Source organism: Triticum urartu, chromosome 4A (genome assembly GCF_056163025.1).
Source record: "Triticum urartu cultivar PI428250 chromosome 4A, HENAU_Tu73, whole genome shotgun sequence".
Lineage (NCBI taxonomy): Eukaryota > Viridiplantae > Streptophyta > Magnoliopsida > Poales > Poaceae > Triticum > Triticum urartu.
This window is the reverse complement of record NC_141876.1, coordinates 335,126,497-335,141,979: the sequence shown is the minus strand read 5'-3', so window position 1 is coordinate 335,141,979 and position 15,483 is coordinate 335,126,497.

The window sequence follows — 15,483 nt, the reverse complement described above, 5'->3', positions numbered from 1 at the left end:
TTTATTTTAAATCCCCAGGCCAGTGCTCCTCTGAGTGTTGGTCCAACCTGTCAACCGCCGGTGGCCACCAGGGGCAACTCTGGGCTGGCCTACCGGAAGTTTGGACAATCCGGTGTGCCCTGAGAATGAGATATGTGCAGCTCCTATCGGGATTTGTCGGCACAATCAGGTGGCTTTCCTGGTCTTGTTTTACCATTGTCGAAATGTCTTGTAACCGGGATTCCGAGACTGATCAGGTCTTTCCGGGAGAAGGAATATCCTTCGTTGACCATGAGAGCTTGTGATGGGCTAAGTTGGGACACCCCTATAGGGTATAAACTTTCGAGAGCCGTGCCTGCGGTTATGTGGCAGATGGGAATTTGTTAATATCCGGTTGTAGATAACTTGACACTTAACTTAATTTAAATGAATCAACCGCGTGTGTAGCCGTGATAGTCTCTTTTCGGCGAAGTCCGGGAAGAGAACACGGTCTTGTGTTATGCCTGAATGTAAGTAGTGTCAGGATCACTTCTTGATCATTTCTAGCTTCTCGATCGTTCCGCTGCTTCTCTTCTCGCTCTTATTTGCGTATGTTAGCCACCATATAAGCTTAGTGCCTGCTGCAGCTCCACCTCACTACCTTCTCCTACCCATAAGCTTAAATAGTCTTGATCTCGCGGGTGTGAGATTGCTGAGTCCTCGTGACTCACGGATACTTCCAAACAGTTGCAGGTGCCGAGGATACCAGTGCAGGTGATGATACTGAACTCAAATGGGAGTTCGACAAGGAATCGGGCCGTTACTATGTTTCCTTTCTTGATGATCAGTAGTGGAGCCCAGTTGGGACGATCGGGGATCTAGCATTTGGGGTTGTCTTCCTTTATTTTGGTTCCGTAGTCGGACCTTTGAATGTACCTTGGATGATGTATGGATTATTTATGCATTGTGTGAAGTGGCGATTGTAAGCCAACTCCTTATCCCTTTCTTATTCAGTACATGGGATGTGTGAAGATTACCCCTCTTGCGACAAGCCTACCATGTGGCTATGCCTCTAAGTCATGCCCCGACACGTGGAAGATATAGCCGCATTGTGGGTGTTACAACTTCCTTCTGATCTACAACCGCCCCTGCCGACAAGGACGATTGGTGGACCTTCTGATCTACAACCGCCCTTGGTGGTCTCCCGGGTCGCTGAGATTGGAGGTCTTTTGGGAGACATACCAAGATTTTGAGTGGGATCTCAAACTCCATGGAAGGATCGGGGTCGCAGGGCCTAGTAGTGGAGGATACAAGCAAGCTTCTAGAGAGATTTCACTTACAGGATGAAGAGATTGATGAATTAACTTGGGAAGACAAGGTTGATGCGACGGAGGAGAAGCCCGAGTGGCCAGCCTAGCAAAACTTTGGATGAAGAGAAGTTTCAGTCAGAGTGCGCTAATTGGCGACATGCGTGCAACGTGGAACTCGCTCGGGAGGTAGTGTGGAGGAGAATAAATTCAAACCTCTTTTCCTCACAATTTTACTACCTGGCGGACTGGAACAAGGCCATGCATCAAGGACCATGGGATTTCAAAGGTCGTGCTCTGTTGGTTGAATATGATGGGTTTACAACCCTGAGAGTCAAGTTGAATCCACTTGACACATGGTGCTGCATCCATAAACTCCCCAATGGAGTCTTGAAGAACAAACCCCTTTCGGAAAACTTGGCGAAACGTATAGGGGAAGTGCAAGAAATTCATATTACACTCCCTGATGGATTCGTGGGCGAGTTCATCCGACTCGGAGTTAAACTTGATGTTAACAAGGAACTCACATGTTTTGTGGGTTCAAAGTAAAGGGTGAGACTGAATTCTTCCAAGTTAAATTTGAGAAGTTCCCGATGCTTTTTCACACCTATGGGAAGATGGGACATTGGCATGAGGAGCGTGGTACAGGAGAACACGGCGAATAAAAATTCGGATGGGGTCCCTTTATTCTTGCTCCAAGAAGGGGGTGAGGCGGTGATCGTGGTGCTACTGGTGGTCGTTCATCGGGTGCTGGCCGTGGAGATATGAACAGGAGAGGGGTGGATGATCAGGAAGAGGCATGGATGGAAGATTTGGTGAAAGAGCTTGTCGATGGAATTATGAACCACCCATTTGGTGAAAGATCTTGCCGATGGAATTACGAACCATCCATTTGGTGAAAGAGCTTGCAGATGGAATTATGAACCTACAAAGAACCCATATGATCTGGAGGGTATGGACCTAGATGGGTCTCGAAAGGATGGGGAAAAGAATGATGGTACATTAATGGTGCTAAGATATATACAAAGAATCAAACTTTGTTGGGCAAAAGGCAAGCTGATGGCAGAACAATTGTACCCTCAACCGCAGAAACACTTGAAGTGAGTGGGGGTGGTGGCGAATATGTTAGTTAAATTTGAACCTTCGTTTACAGTGGTTGCTGCGAGAAAAGGTGGTGTGAGTACTCCATATAATGATAAGAATAAGAAGACGCCAAGGACACATGAGAACGGTGAATATTCTTCATGGGAGCAGGTGGGAGACGAATCAAAAAAATAAAGAAATGATACCATCGGGCTCGGATGTCGAGGCTGACCAAAAGCAATGAAAACCCTAAGGTACAACGATCATGGCCTCAATGAGGTCGCGGTGGTCCGATTTATGGAGCTGAACTGGACAGATCTCGAGTACGGGGGGCCGAGCTGGTGATCTTGGCTAGATGGTAACAGGACAAAGAAAATACACAATATTTACCCAGGTTTAGGCCCTCTCGAAAAGGTAAAACCCTACGTCCTACTTGTATTGTATTGATTGTGGGTGGGATACAGATTATAGGTTGTCTACCTCGAGATTGTATGTGTGAATGAATCTACCTCTATGGTCTAAACCTCTTAGCTTATATAGACACCAGGGGTACCTAGGGTTACATCTAGGTCAGTTACATTGGGGGTAAATATGCCGAGGATTACATCACGCCTTGGAGTGTGCGCCAAGTCTTCGAAAGATTCCATCTTGAGTACGCCGTGGGGCCTGTCAAACGTGGCCAACTTGGTTGATAGTTTGGGGGTCCTCGGCCCAGCCAGTGCTTAGCACCCCCTTATCCAGGACACCATCAGTAGCCCCTAAAATGGTCTTCCAAGCCGAGGACAATCCTTAGATGATTTGTTCTCCTTCATTCGTCTTCGGTCTTGCAAACTGGTTCAACTTCCTCCAATGCAACCATGGATTTGTGTTTGAGGAGTTATATACCTTGGACTTTCCAGGAGCCCCGAACGAGCTCTTCCCGAGAAGTATTGTTATTATTGTCGGTTCTAAAGACCCTTACCTCATCTAGTTAGCTTGACGATGAAGTCTTCTGTTGGTGCAACAATTTGCCTCCTTATGTTTTGGAGATTGTTGACATAAACAGCAAGGGACTAATGTGTTTGCTAGTGCACACAGAGTAACAGGTCCCTAGAGTCATGGGGAGTTTGATACAAACTCCAAAGATAATCTCCTGCCTAGCAGCGAGGATTATCCTCGAATATTATGCTGTTGAGCTAGAGTGACCCCCCCCCCCCAAATGAATCAATTGGTTCGGTGTCGTCCGAAGGAATTTACTGCAGCCGAGAAGTTGAACACAAATCATTTATTTCGTTCTTCTTCTTTCTCTATATTGAGTCATAGGACCACCATACTAGGAAGAGGGTATAGTGTTCGAAACTTTGATTCTCTTATGCTAAACCCAATCCAATGTGAGTCGAGAGAGAAATATCTTTGTTTTCTGAGCAAGTACTTGCCATTAAGAGACTATGATCTTCTTCAACGCGGGATACTTATCTCTGATAGAAGAGTTAGCATTACTTGTTCCTCAAGTAATGTTACCGTTGCATCCAAAATCCGACCGTTGAGAACGTGTCAGTAGGACGTTGGGTGGACCGCGTGTCCAAGATGGTCATTTCCTATCAGGGAAGGTTGTGGCTATAAATAGCCACCCCGCACCGGCTTTGTCCGATGGCTGCTCCATTTGATTCCGAGAAGATTATTGAGCAACCCTCTCTCCAGAGTGATTTGAGTTTAAAATCCATCGAGAGAAAAATCCCAGAGCCGAAAAATTATATAGTGGTTTAGCATCACTCGAATCTAAGTCTAGTACACTCCACCTATTACTCTTGAGAGCTGCGAACTGTCTAGACGGTTAGGTGTCAATTTCTTCAGAGAGCAAGAATAATTATGGTTCTCGAAGAAGAAGTTTGTAAAGGTTCGGAGATCACCTCGAGCATCTACCATGAGTGATCGACATTGTGTGATGAACCAATTGTCATGGAGAATATGGTGAAGAGAGTTTATCTTTCGTGTTAAGTCACAACCCCTCCAACCAGACGTAGTCCTTTTGCAGAAGGGGGAACTGGTCTACCAAATCCCTTGTCGCCATCGAGCATCACCGAATATCTCTACACTTGTTTTCATTCGTTTGTGTTGTATGATAAATTTTGATCCCGTGATTCTCTTAGATGCATGTGGTTAGTTCATGTTCGCTAGTTTGTTCTCGCTCACTGTAATCTAATTTCATTCGCTCGGCTGCTAGTTCTGACAGTTTTGAATTTTCATAGAAATTTTAAGACTCCATTCACCCCCTCTGGTCGACATACTTCATTCCTATAGTTGGTATCAGAGCAAGGTACTCCTTGACTCTGCTCATTTTGGTCTAACAACCTTGTAGTTTAAGTATGTCTTTAGTGAGTTACAAATCCCACCTCAAGATCCCCATCTTCGATGGGACGGACTACCCCTTCTAGAAGGAGAAGATGAAGATCCATCAATCTCCAAGCAATTGATGACGATTTGTGGAATGTTGTGTAGAATGGTTTCTCAGCTGAAGTGCCTCAAGTTCCCACAGACCACGAGAAGAAAGTTATCCAGATTGATGCTCAAGCTAAAGATGAAATTGGTGGCCATGTCTCTCGTGCTCAATTTCTTCACTATCGCTAGTGTGAAATTCCAAACGAATTATGGGACATTCTAGAGAAGATCAGTGAAGGTGTCTCAACTCAAAAAGAAGCTCACATTGATACCCTTCATGCAAAGTTCAACTGATTCAAGAGAATTGACAATGAAAGCTGTCAGCAAACCTTCGATCATCTGAGTGACATTGCTAACGAGCTGCAAGGTGTCGGCGCCAAAGACATCACTAATCCCGAAGTTGCAAAGAAGTTGCTTCGATCTCTACACAGTTCTTTCGACATCTTGGTTCTGATGATTCATGAATGAACTTATTTCAAGGTTCTTGACTATGCTAATATCATGGAAAGGCTGAACACCCATGAGGAACAGGAAGAAGAAACGAGAGACCTCTATGGCTCTAGTCACCGAAAGAGTCATGTGCTCAAGGCTGTGGCTGATTCTTCCTCAGAAGATAATGCCAAGGAAAATTCTGATGACCCAAGAAGGATCAACAAGGTTCTCACATTGATCACAAAAATATTCTAGTGCTTCCGAAAGAAAAATCATATTCAGAGAAAAGGATCCAGTAATTCTGGTAGCTCAAAGTCTTCACCGGAACCTACTAGAGCTTACACCTATTTCAAGTGCAAAAAACTAGGACACTTCATCTGGGACTGCCCTCTTGATACGCCTCCAACGTATCTACTTTTCCAAACACTTTTTCCCTTGTTTTGGACTCTAACTTGTATGATTTGAATGGAACTAACCCGGACTGATGCTGTTTTCAGCAGAATTGCCATGATGTTGTTTTATGTGTAGAAAACAAAAGTTCTCGGAATGACCTGAAACTCCATGGGATATCTTACAATAAATAATAAAAAATCCTAGCCAAAGATGAAGACCAGGGGGCCCACACCCCTCTCACGAGGGCGGGGGGCGCCCCCTAGGGCGCGCCCCCTACCTCGTGGGCACCCTAGAGACCCCCGACTCCAACTCCAACTCTATATAACTGCTTTCAGGGAGAAAAAAATAGGAGAGAAGAAATCATTGCGTTTTACGATACGGAGCTGCCGCCAAGCCCTAAAACCTCTCGGGAGGGCTGATCTGGAGTCCGTTTGGGGCTCCGGAGAGGGGGATTCGTCGCCGTCGTCATCATCAACCATCCTCCATCACCAATTTCATGATGCTCACCGCGTGCGTGAGTAATTCCATCGTAGTATTGCTGGATGGTGATGAACCGATGAGATTCACCATGTAACCGAGTTAGTTTTGTTAGGGTTTGATCCCTAGTATCCACTATGTTCTGAGATTGATGTTGCTATGACTTTGCTATGCTTAATGCTTGTCACTAGGGCTCGAGTGCCATGATTTCAGATCTGAACCTATTATGTTTTCATCAATATATGAGAGTTCTAGATCCTATCTTGCAAGTCTATAGTCACCTATTATGTGTTATGATCCGTTAACCCCAAAGTGACAATAATCGGGATACTTACCGGTGATGACCGTAGTTTGAGGAGTTCATGTATTCACTATGTGCTAATGCTTTGTTCCGGTTCTCTATTAAAAGGAGGCCTTAATATCCCTTAGTTTCCATTAGGACCCCGCTGCCACGGGAGGGTAGGACAAAAGATGTCATGCAAGTTCTTTTCCATAAGCACGTATGACTATATTTGGAATACATGCCTACATTACATTGACGAATTGGAGCTAGTTTTGTGTCACCCTATGTTATGACTGTTACATGATGAACCACATCCGACATAATTATCCATCATTGATCCAATGCCTACGAGCTTTCCATATACTGGTTTACGCTTATTTACTTTCCCATTGCTATTGTTACAATCACTACAAAACACCAAAAACATTACTTTGCTTTCATTACTCTTTTGTTACTGTTACCATCACTATCATATTACTTTGCTAATAAACACTTTGCTGCAGATACTAAGTTTCCATGTGTGGTTGAATTGACAACTCAGCTGCTAATACTTGAGAATATTCTTTGGCTCCCCTTGTGTCGAATCAATAAATTTGGGTTGAATACTCTACCCTCAAAAGCTGTTGCGATCCCCTATACTTGTGGGTTATCAAGACTAATTTCTGGCGCCGTTGCCAGGGAGCATAGCTCTATTGTTTGAGTCACTTGGGATTTATATCTGTTGGACACTATGAAGAACTTGAGAGATCCAAAAACTAAGATCTATCCCTCAACTACGAGGGGAGGTAAGGAACTGCCATCTAGCTCTGCACTTGATTCACCTTCTGTTATGAGTAAGCTTGGGACACCTACACCTGCTTCTGCTATTCGTTCTGATATGTCGCATGTTATTGATGATGCTACTTTTGCTATGCATGATACTTATGATGAAACTACCTCTATGCCTGATACTACTATGCCACTTAGTGATTTTCTCGAGGAACGACTTGCTAGGGCTAGAGAGATTGAAAATATTGAATCTGATTATGAAGATGAAAGTGATGATGAAGAATCACTTGTTATTCCTGAGGGTTATTTATTTGATCAAGATGCTTCTTTAGCTATTTTAGCCTGCAAAGATAGATATGAACTCAAAAGGTTATTAGCTAATTGGAATAAGCAATCTCCAAATGCTAGGATGAGACCTGACCCTGCTTTTGCTACTTCACCTATATGTGTTGCTGATAAGGATTATGAATTCTCTGTTGATCCTGATATAATTACTTTGGTTGAATCTGATCCTTTTCATGGTTATGAATCTGAAACTGTTGTAGCACATCTTACTAAATTAAATGATATAGCCACCCTATTCACTAATGATGAGAGATCTTGCTACTTTTATATCCTTAAAATATTTCCGTTATCATTAAAGGGTGATGCTAAGATATGGTTTAATTCTCTTGATCCTGGTTGTGTGCGTAGTCCCTAGGATATGATTTATTACTTCTCTGCTAAATATTTCCCTGCTCATAAGAAACAAGCTGCTTTAAAGGAAATATACAACTTTGTGCAAATTAAAGAAGAGAGTCTCCCACAAGCTTGGGGGAGGCTTCTCAAGTTACTTAATGCTTTGCCTGATCATCCTCTTAAGAAAAATGAAATACTTGATATCTTTTATAATGGACTAACCGATGCTTCCAGAGATTACCTGGATAGTTGTGCTTGGGTCTCTTTTCAGGGAAAGAACACCGGATGAAGCTGAAATCTTATTGAATAATATGTTGACAAATGAAAATAATTGGGCACCTCCTAAGCCAGCTCCTGAGGCAGCTCCTGCTCCAATTAATGATCCTATTCCTAAACCAACTCCGAAGAAGAGAGGTGTTCTATTTCTCAGTCCCGAAGATATGCAAGAGGCAAAGAAATCTATGAAAGAAAAAGGTATTAAAGCTGAAGATGTTAAGAATTTACCTCCTATTGAAGAAATACATGGTCTTAATTTACCGCCTGATGAAGAAATATATGATCTTAATCCTTTATTTATTGAAGAACCTCCAAACCTCGATAACCCGACACATGTAGTAAAGGTAAACTCTCTCTATAGATATGATAAAGCTGAAATCCCTCTTGCTAAAATTGCTAGTCAATGCTTGGATGAATTTGATAATTTTATGTTTAAGCAAGAAGACTTCAATGCTTATTTTGGTAGACAATCAAAACAAGATGCTGATATGATTAAATACTTGGGTGACTATATGGCTAATATTAAAGGTGAACTTAAACTTGTTAGCAAACATGCTTCTATGGTTACCACTCAAGTAGAACAAGTACTTAAAGCTCAAAAAGAATTGCTCAATGAAATGAATAGTAAGAAAAATAATTATGCTGTTAAAGTGGCTACTAGAACTGGTAGAATGACCCAGGAACCTTTGTATCCTGAAGGCCACCCTAAGAGAATTGAGAAAGATTCTCAGAGAAATAAAATTGATGCACCTAGTTCTTCTAAAAAGAAGAAAAAGAAAAATGATAGAACTGTGCAAACTTCTAGTGAACCTATTGCTGAACCACCTGATAATCCAAATGATATTTCTATGTCTGATGCTGAAACACAATCTGGCAATGAACATGAACCTAATGAAAATGTTAATGATGATGTTCATATTAATGCTCAACCTAGTAATGATAATGATGTAGAAATTGAACCTGCTGTTGATCTTGATAACCCACAATCAAAGAATCAACGTTATGATAAGAAAGACTTTGTTGCTAGGAAACATGGTAAAGAAAGAGAACCTTGGGTTCAGAAACCCATGCCTTTTCCTCCCAAACCATCCAAGAAAAAGGATGATGAGGATTTTGAGTGCTTTGCTGAAATGATTAGACCTATATTTTTGCGTATGCGATTGACTGATATGCTTAAAATGAATCCTTATGCTAAGTACATGAAAGATATTATTACAAATAAGAGAAAGATACTAGAAGCTGAAATTTCCACCATGCTTGCTAATTATACTTTTAAGGGTGGAATACCAAAGAAACTTGGAGATCCAGGAGTACCTACTATACCATGCTCCATTAAAAGAAACTATGTTAAAACTGCTTTATGTGATCTCGGAGCCGGTGTTAGTGTCATGCCTCTCTCTTTATATCATAGACTTGATTTGAATAAGTTGACACCTACTGAAATATCTTTGCAAATGGCTGATAAATCAACTGCTATACCTGTCGGTATTTGTGAGGATGTGCCTGTTGTGGTCGCAAACGTTACTATTTTAACGGACTTTGTTATTCTTGATATTCCCGAGGATGATAGTATGTCTATTATTCTTGGAAGACCTTTTCTTAATACTGCAGGGGCTGTTATTGATTGCAACAAAGGCAGTGTCACTTTTCATGTTAATGGTAATGAGCATACGGTACACTTTCCGAGGAAACAACCTCAAGTTCATAGTATCAATTCTATTGGAAAAATTCCATCGATTATATTTGGAGGTTTTGAATTTCCTCTTCCTACCGTCAAGAAGAAATATGATATACTTATTATTGGGGATGTGCATATCCCTGTTGAGGTAACCTAGTGTTATTCGAAATTTCTCCGGTTTCATATTAATCGGAATGGGTTTGTTAACAAGACTTGATCAACCTTGTTAGTGGATTCCTTTTGACGAGCATGAGATGGATGAAACTAGAAGCACAACCTTCTGTACCCTCTCTATACTTTCGGTTATTTAGTTGAAATAAGGTAAAAATAAATAATTTTCTGTCTGTTATCTGATTATCCGTGCAATATAAAAATACCTCGAAAATAAAAGTTCTCCAAATGCCCTGAAAATTAAATATGATTTTTTATAGAATATTTGAGGATTTATGGAACAAAGAACACACCAGGGGGGCCAACCACCTTTCCACGAGGGTGGAGGGCGCGCCCCCTTCCTCGTGGGTCCACGGTGGCCCTCCTCCACTTATTCTTTCAGCCACACACTTCATCTTCCTCATCGCAGTACGACCCCAACAACTATTATTATGGATATCAGCCAGGCCAGCCGTGGCCATAGACCAACTTAGGCCAAAAGTCTAAGCTTGGGGGAGTACGTATTTCTCACCGACATTACATTTATGTTCACACACACTCATTGCCAGATGTCGGTGCTCATACTTTTTCATTGTATCATCCATGCTAGTTTATTTTCTTTTATGCTTTCCTTTTGTGTGTTTGATGAACCTTAAGAAAAAACAAAAAAAAATTAGTTGTAGCTTTTAATTAATTTACTTTCCATGCTGTAATAGTAATTAAAAAGAAAACCCAAAAATATTTCCTGTTCTTCTTTTGCTTGTTGGGATCTTTCCCGTGTAAATAGTTTTATTTCTTTTCTTTTCTTTGGGGGTCAGTAGGAGAAGACCTTGATTAAATTGTTGAAGTGGCTCTTATATGCATTATTGTTTATCTGACAAAAGAGCCCATATTGCCTTGTCTTCTCCTATTTATTGAATGCTCGCAGACTCCAGCTTAGTCCAATGCACGTGCACTCTTATTATTATTCACATCGTTCGGTCGTGCAAGTGAAAGGCAATTATGATGATATATGATGGACTGACTGAGATGAGAAAAGCTCGTATGAACTCGACCTCTTTTGTTTTTGTAAATATGATGAATTCATCGTTCTTGATTCATCTTGTTATGAATAAACATGTTTGCAATGACAATTAGAGATCATAGTTGCTTATGCCATGCTTGATTAGCTATGTGTTATAATGGTTTACCTTGCGTGCCAACATGCTATTAAAATGGTTATGTTGTGGTATGATAGGGTGGTATCCTCCTCTGAATGATTTAAGTGACTTGACTTGGCACATGTTCACGCATGTAGTTGAAACAAATCAACATAGCCTTCACGATATTTATGTTCATGGTGGATTATATCCTACTCATGCTTGCATCCAACGTTTATTAATTTTAATGCATGTACATGGCTGTTGTCGCTCTCTAGTTGGTCGCTTCCCAGTCTTTTGCTAGCCTTTACCTATACTAAGCGGAAATACTGCTTGTGCATCCAAACTCCTTAAACCCCAAAGTTATTCCACATGAGTCCACTATACCTTCCTATATGTGGCATCTACCTGCTGTTCCAAGTAAATTTGTATGTGCCAAACTCTAAACCTTCAAATAATCATCCTGTTTTGTATGCTCGAATAGGTCATGTATCAACTAGGGCTGTCTGTATCTTCCATGTGAGGCGGGTTATTCTCAAGAGGAGTGGACTCCGCTCCTCATTCATGAGATAAAGGGCTGGTCACCGGGATGCCCAGTCCCATGCTTTATGCAAACTAAATCAAAATAATTGCAAACAAAACTCCCCCTGGGACCTGATGTATGTTGGAGGCACTCGTTGTTTCGAGCAAGCCATGGATTGATGTTTGTTGGTGGAGGGGGAGTATAAACTTTACCATTCTGTTTGGGAACCACCTATAATGTGTGTAGCATGGAAGATATCGCCATCTCTTGGTTGTTATGTTGACAATGAAAGTATACTGCTCAAAATGTTATTCACCTCTATTTCAAAACTGAGCTCTGGCACCTCTACAAATCCCTGCTTCCCTCTGCGAAGGGCCTATCTATTTACTTTTATGTTGAGTCATCACCCTCTTATTAAAAAGCACTAGCTGGAGAGCGCACCTGTCATTTGCATTCATTACTGTTTGTTTATATTGGGTCTGACTATGATTGGATCTCTTTTACCATGAATTACAATGTCTAGTCAGTCCTTGATCTTTAAAGGTGCTCTGCATTTATGTTTTGCGGTCTCAGAAAGGGCTAGCGAGATACCATCTTGTTATATCATATTATGATTGTTTTGAGAAAGTGTTGTCATCTGAGATTTATTATTATGGCTTGCTAGTTGATTATGCTATTGATATGGGTAATCATGAGACCTGAGAATTATTGCAAATGTGGTTAGTTATAATCTTTGCTGAAAACTTGAATGCTAGCTTGACATATTTACAACAACAAGAGCAAACAGAGTTTGTAAAAGTTTTTCTTTATTTCTTTCAGTTTGTCAACTGAATTGCTTGAGGACAAGCAAGGGTTTAAGCTTGGGGGAGTTGATACGTCTCCAACGTATCTACTTTTCCAAACACTTTTGCCCTTGTTTGGACTCTAACTTGTATGATTTGAATGGAACTAACCCGGACTGATGCTGTTTTTAGCAGAATTGCCATGATGTTGTTTTATGTGCAGAAAACAAAAGTTCTCGGAATGACCTGAAACTCCACGGGATATCTTACAATAAATAATAAAAAATCCTCGCCAAAGATGAAGACCAGGGGGCCCACACCCTTCTCACGAGGGTGGGGGGCGCGCCCCCCTAGGGCGCGCACCTTGTGGGCCCCTGGAGACCCCCTGACTCCAACTCCAACTCTATATAACTGCTTTTGGGGAGAAAAAAATAGGAGAGAAGAAATCATCACGTTTTACGATACGGAGCCGCCGCCAAGCCCTAACGCCTCTCGGGAGGGCTGATCTGGAGTCTGTTCGGGGCTCCGGAGAGGGGGATTCGTCGCCGTTGTCATCATCAACCATCCTCCATCACCAATTTCATGATGCTCACCGCCGTGCATGAGTAATTCCATCATAGGCTTGCTGGACGGTGATGGGTTGGATGAGATTCACCATGTAATCGAGTTAGTTTTGTTAGGGTTTGATCCCTAGTATCCACTATGTTCTGAGATTGATGTTGCTATGACTTTGCTATGCTTAATGCTTGTCACTAGGGCCCGAGTGCCATGATTTCAGATCTGAACCTATTATGTTTTCATCAATATATGAGAGTTCTAGATCATATCTTGCAAGTCTATAGTCACCTATTATGTGTTATGATCCGTTAACCCCGAAGTGACAATAATCGGGATACTTACCGGTGATGACCGTAGTTTGAGGAGTTCATGTATTCACTATGTGCTAATGCTTTGTTCCGGTTCTCTATTAAAAGGAGGCCTTAATATCCCTTAGTTTCCATTAGGACCCCGCTGCCACGGGAGGGTAGGACAAAAGATGTCATGCAAGTTCTTTTCCATAAGCACGTATGACTATATTTGTAATACATGCCTACATTACATTGACGAATTGGAGCTAGTTCTGTGTCACCCTATGTTATGACTGTTACATGATGAATTACATCCGGCATAATTATCCATCATTGTTCCAATGCCTACGAGCTTTCCATATACTGGTTTACGCTTATTTACTTTCCCATTGCTATTGTTACAATCACTACAAAACACCAAAAACATTACTTTGCTTTCATTACTCTTTTGTTACCGTTACCATCACTATCATATTACTTTGCTACAGATACTAAGTTTCCAGGTGTGGTTGAATTGACAACTCTGCTGCTAATACTTGAGAATATTCTTTGGCTCCCCTTGTGTCGAATCAATAAATTTGGGTTGAATACTCTACCCTCGAAAGCTGTTGCGATCCCCTATACTTGTGGGTTATCACCTCTCTGGGAAGATGAGATTCACGCCAGTGGAAGATTTGACTAAGGAAATAGCAACCATGAAAAAGGGAAGAGCAAGAACTACGACTTGGATGATGAGAAGAAACGAAAAAGTTCTTGAAAAAGGACAGTTCCTCCTCCAAGTCCTCGTCAAGATATTCTTCATGGAATCCCTCCAAGTCCTCATCCAACTTCAAGGATACCTCTCGCAAGGCCAAGATGTACATCGACAAGGAGATGGACTCTAACAAGGAGGAGTCATCTTACTCCAAAGAAGTTGCTGAATCCGATGATGATTCAGACTCTGGCATGGCCGACATAGCATCTGCCTCTACCCCAACAACAAACTTCTTAGAGAATCATTCAAGCGACAACAAGTCTCCTGCCTTTTGCTTTATGTCCAAAGCCTCGATAGAAAAGGTACCCTCTAACATCACAAGGTTTACACCAGTAATCAATTTCCTTCTAATAAGGATGACCATGCCAAACTGATCGAAATTGCTAAGAAGCAGCAGAACTCCCTCGAGAAATTTGAGAAAACCATCAGATAAATCTGAAGGGTTGTTGGTTGAGGAGACAGAGAAAAACCCGTCGTTGACTGAAGAGCACTCTGCTCTCGAGTCTTGAATGGAAGAACTGACTATTCATCATGATTTTCTCTCGGCCGACCACGAGAGACTAACTTATGATTACGTGAAAAGGAAATAGGAACTTGAGTCGCCGAGAGAGGCTGATGATGATTTGATCAGAGAAATTCTCTTCTCACCCAACAACTCAAGGAGAAAACTAAAATATTTGTACCACCTAGCTTAAAGTGTCTTGAACGCAGAAATGCTGAATCCTCTGTGAATGCTAACCCCTTGGCCGAGGAAAATGTATCTGTGTCTGATGAAAATGCTAGGTTGAACGATCTCCTTCAGACAGGAATGTTAAAAAGTCTTAAAGGGCATCAAACCCTCTGTGACATCCTGAAGAAATACATTCTTCAAAAATTCACAGAAAAGAAGGTGTTGGTTTCGAGAGAAAACTGAATGAAAACGGTTCTTATTGGGAACCTGATCAATATCCTCGCACTGTGTGGGTGCCTGCCAAGAACAAAACTCTCGACCCTACTTTACTCTCGGGATATGAATGTACCATTCCTGAATACCCATATGATGATTCTATGGACAACCACAACTTGTTCAAGAACCAACATGGTGAGGCAGTTGCTCGCTATGTTGGACCAAACAGTAGGAATGGTCTCCCAAAGAAAATCATCTGGGTGCCTAAGTAAACTATCGAGGCATTTCCTGTTACCGTGTTACTGACCATGCAGGCAAGACCTCTGGAAATTCTTCATATGGACTTATTCGGGCCTCAGAACTATGCTAGCTTCGATGACAGTCATTATGGTCTGGTTATTGTTGATTATTTCTCTTGCTACACTTGGGTGTTCTTTCTCGAAGACAAGACATGCATCCAAGACGTATTCAAAAGGTTCGCCAAGAAATCTCAGAATGAATATGGTGTGTGCATTAAGCATGTCATAAGCGACAGTGGTATTGAGTTCAAAAATACTCCTATCGAGGATTTTCTCGATGAAAATGGTATCACTCATGAGTTCTCTACTATATACACTCCCCAACAGAATGGAGTTGTTGAGCGAAACAAT